The sequence below is a fragment of the Corvus moneduloides genome, chromosome 7, assembly GCF_009650955.1.
Source record: "Corvus moneduloides isolate bCorMon1 chromosome 7, bCorMon1.pri, whole genome shotgun sequence".
Lineage (NCBI taxonomy): Eukaryota > Metazoa > Chordata > Aves > Passeriformes > Corvidae > Corvus > Corvus moneduloides.
This window is the reverse complement of record NC_045482.1, coordinates 36528996-36533515: the sequence shown is the minus strand read 5'-3', so window position 1 is coordinate 36533515 and position 4520 is coordinate 36528996. Positions and strand designations below refer to the sequence as shown.

Genomic DNA, 4520 nt, shown 5'->3' with positions numbered 1-4520 from the left:
CTTACTCTTTTGCCACTTCATTGTCACATCCACAGCAATAGACAGGAAGATCTGGAAGGTCTGAAATCCTCTGTTTGCCCTCAATTTGTCCACTCCCTTCACCCTCTCCAAGATTCCACGTTGCCATCACAGAAGACTCCCATAATAAAATCTAACACCACAACAGACACTAATTACAAACTTTGTTGCTAAACTAAAATTGCTAAACTAAATCACATGGCTGGCTGAGGGAGCAAGGAGAGAGCAGACACACATTGTGGCAGGAAAACCTTTGGTTGCTCAAGTTCATCTCATCCCAGCTCCAAACTCTCATGGCTGAAGCCATTCCAGCTGCACTTCTTACCTTGGGAAGAGGCAGAGGGGATGCTGCAAGCTTAGCTGCACCTCTCAGTTTGACTTCCACATCTCCTTCATCTCTGGGGGATGATCCCAAGCAGCTGCTGAATTCTCCATGGTGAGGAGCATGGGCTGATTTATCCTGCAGTTCCCAGCGTGGAAACTGGTCTGTGGATAAAGACCTGAGTCTGCAGCATCTTCCATCAGCACAAAGCACACAACTGTGCAAGAAACCTTTTCATAATCATGAGGGGAAAGAGAGAGAGAGGAAAAAACAACCCAAATTCTTAAACGTATTCAGACTCAGCTGGAATTCGGACCAAGAGATGGACTAGCTACTTACTTATCCCTGAGGCACATTCACCCCTCTCTATAATTAAGCTCTTGGGCTGTTTTGTTAGTGGTGAGAAGCAGGCTTTGCCAAAAGTCATCTGGCTTTCTCCCTTAGAACACTGACAGGTTTTTTCCCCCCTCCTTGCTAAAGAAAGCTTTCAATTTTCATTGCTTATGTGCTTTAGGTATAATTATTTTTTTTTTTACCTTTCACGGTGTTATTTCCTACCCATAAAATTATACAAAAATGGTCATCAGTGAGCCTGCTGAAAAGACCAGCCACCATACATCGCAGAGAATAACCTTAATATTTATATAAAAAAAATAAAGACCATATTTCTTTTAAAGATCTTGCTCTAAACAAACTGAATTATTCATGCATAGAATTGTACAGCATTAGAACACCTGTTTTCAATCATGCATAATGTAAAATCACTCATTACCTCACAAGAGCCTCTACATCTCCAGCAATCAAATGGCATTGAAACAGCGGAACAGGTGCTTGGCAGGTGGATCCAAACAGATGTTTTAGGCTTGGTTGTCTTTTCTTGTACAGGTGTGGTGATCTTGTTTTCAACGGCATAATTGCTATTTGAATAGGTGATATTTAATTCTTACGTGCTTTAATATTTATTTTTGCTTCTTCAATTCTTTTTTTTTTTCCACTCTGAGAACTGCACAGGCTCAAAGCAGCTTATGAGATGTGGGAAAGCTCCGGGCTGAAACGTCAGTGATGCAATGGAAAGTACAGTTCCTCTTACTCAGACCTCCATGCCACAAACTCTAACCCAGGAGACTTTGTCCTTTTTCTAGACAACTTGTGCAAAACCACTGCACAGACCCCCAAACTCTCAACCACGGTCCAGCATTCCCTTCCTGAAAGGATATTTGAATGTTGGATGTATGGAGATATGATATTGGTTCCTTCATGGAAACAATGAAACAGGAAATGGATAAGATTTCTGCATGTTTTTCCAGGATTCAATGATGCACAATTTAAATGTGTCTAAAAACTACAGCAGACTTGGTACACTGATGTTGTGAAGGAGAAATACATCAGTGATGGAGGGCAGGGTTAGATTAGAGATTAGGAAGAAATTGTTCCCTTTGAGGGTGAGGAGGCCCTGGCACAGGGTGCCCGGAGAAGCTGTGGCTGCCCCTGGATCCCTGGAAGTGTCCAAGGCCAGGTTGGATGGGGCTTGGAGCACCCTGGGACAGTGGGAGGTGTCCCTGCCCATGGCAGGGGGTGGAATGAGATAATCCTTAAGGTCCCTTCCAACCCAAAGCATTCTAGGATTTGGTGGTTACAAACCTTGACTCTGCTTCTCAAACTCCTGTTTTTCATGTGGGCCCCATGGGAAAGAGACGTGGACCAGTGGCCTTTGCTAAACCAGACTGTGGACCTGGCACTCTGCAAAAGCTGCAGAAAGCACTGAACCTGCAAGGAAAGAAAAAATAAAATGGCAAAAATTTGACATCTTCCCCTTAAAATTTAGAGAAAATGAATCAACAGTGGCCAAAAAGTATTTTAGTGCTCATCGCCTTCAAGCACTGGTTGGCCGAAGCCGATATGTTCCCACTCCTACTTCAGTTTGAACAGCAAAGTGGCAAACCATTAGAAACAGCTTTAAACTTGGCACCCTGACCAGCATCTCAGTGGAGCAGCCAAGGACTGAAAACCCATGGTGACAGTTTATTGCTCTGACACATCACCTGCCTGCTTTTGCTCCTTGTGGTCTGACACCGCGGGCGCAGAGGGATAAACACGGATGCAGCGACCCGGATCGGTGCTTCACACAGGTGTGTTCAGAGCAGAACAGCTCCTCATGATCAGCCTGTGCTGCTTGCAGGGCATAAACAGTGGATTTGTTTTGTGCCAAAACTTTGTGTGTCAAGGACCAGAGCAGTAATGCTTTTGCACCACAATGTGCCACCATCGAATTCCTCCCTGTGCAGGTGGGCAGGCCCTGGCACAGGGTGCCCAGAGGAGCTGTGGCTGCCCCATCCCTGGAAGTGTCCAAGGCCAGGTTGGGCGGGGCTTGGAGCACCCTGGGATAGTGGAAGGTGTCCCTGCTTGTGGCGAGGGATAGAATGAGGTGATCTTTGGAGTCCCTTCAACCCAAACCATTCTATGATTCCAGGGTTTTACAACCCAGAACATATAATTCAATTATTCTGCCTCACTATACCATATTTCACTGCATTTTTCAGTGTCTGAGAACTTATTTTTCTTTGAGTGTAAGCATTTCCCAATATTTTTAAGCAGGAATGGCAAAAGAACTTGATTCCCCTGATCAAGGGATTTATTCTGGATTTACCTCACTGAAATAGGTGCTCATTTGCCAGAGTAGAAGGAACAGTTAATGAATCTGTCCTGAACCAAGTATGACAGAACTTAGACCACACTATCACATTAACAACTAGGGTATCAAGACTGATAAGGACACATAAATATATAGGTGCATTTATCTATACATTTCACACTTACAAAGGCAAGAAGTACATCCAGCATTCATTTACATGCTTACTCATGTGTAGCAATTAAAACATACAGGAAAAATATCTGATAAAAAGTTCTAGCAGTCCATGGTGGCTTACCTGTCCAAAGTCAGCACATGCCTCAAAGCAGAAACTTCCAGAAACAGCAGCTGCCTGCAGCGACCTCTGCACCACCTCCTTCACTCCAGCACTTCGTCCTTCTCCTGGGCTGCCTCTGTGGTAAACAAACAGGCAGGGGCTTCATTCCCAGCTGAAAAGCTCAAGTAAACTTCCCTTCAACACATTTCCTCAGAGACTGTGAAATTCTTGTATTTCTGGGTCAGATATGTGTGACTTCTAGTACAAGTTACTTTAAACACAAGAACAGCAAAGGGAAACAAAGGATGAATCAGTATATCCAGGATGAAATTAAAGCTCAGCAAATGCTTCCCAAATTCCATTAGGGATTATTTTCTGAACATTTTTCTTTCTTAGGAGAAAATATAAACTCTTACCTTTGACACAACAGGTCCATCTCATAGCTCCAGCACAGCCTCAGCATCTACTGATGTCCCCCAGTGCTCCTCCTTTGACCTCCCATCCAGCCCCAGGTACTGGAGCTCATCTTTAACCCAGGATGAGGTAGTTTGGGTTGTTTTTGAACATTTCCACAAAGAGCTGTTTGATCTGAAGTGCTGCCTTCAGGAAACAGAGCTACTCTCGTCCTCCTCTTAAGAACTTTTGACCACTTTTTGCTGCAGGATCTTTTCCCACATCCTTGTCTCCATGACCAGGCTTCAAAGGACACCGTGCTCTTCCCTTTGACAACCCTCACCAGCTCTACACCTCCTGGCTTGGGATAGGTCTGTACAGCTTTTCTGCACGATATATTTCCATTCATTCCTCACATATAGTTTGTGTCTCAGCTGATCACACAGGCAGCATGGATTGGCCTCTCCAGCATGCTTCGGATCAATTTTCTTTTCGCATGAAGCATAAATTATTCATAACACCAGGCACTCAAACCCGACTTGCTTCCAAAGTTTCATGTAGTTTACAAAAAATCTAAATGGACTAATAACTCCAAAAGATCGGTGAGTGTGAGCTGTGTAAATTCCAGGTGGGAGGGAAACTCCTGAGACAAAGGAGTTGTAATGAAAAGCATCTTTTTCATTTATGGGCCAGTAACAGCTCTTTTGTGTCTAAGGCCTCAGAATCATTTAAAATTGCTGTGGCTTTGCATATTCACCAATAAAATGGTCCTGTTACTCTTCTCAGAGAGATGTTACAGGGGGGTTATAAGCAAAGTGAAGAAATTAAAAGGTTTTTGCCCAGGTGCAATGTGCTCCTCATATCTCTCTTACCTGAGACGT

The 4520-nt window shown here is 43.9% G+C and overlaps 1 long non-coding RNA gene across 1 annotated transcript; it reads right to left on the bottom strand.

Annotated features, from left to right (window-relative positions):
• Positions 1 to 364: 364 nt before the first annotated feature.
• Positions 365 to 3545, bottom strand: LOC116446909. Its single transcript, XR_004241435.1, has 4 exons — positions 3268 to 3545; positions 1982 to 2107; positions 1113 to 1257; positions 365 to 570 (listed from the first exon to the last, which is right to left on the bottom strand). It is a non-coding gene; the product is annotated as an uncharacterized LOC116446909 (long non-coding RNA).
• Positions 3546 to 4520: the final 975 nt, after the last annotated feature.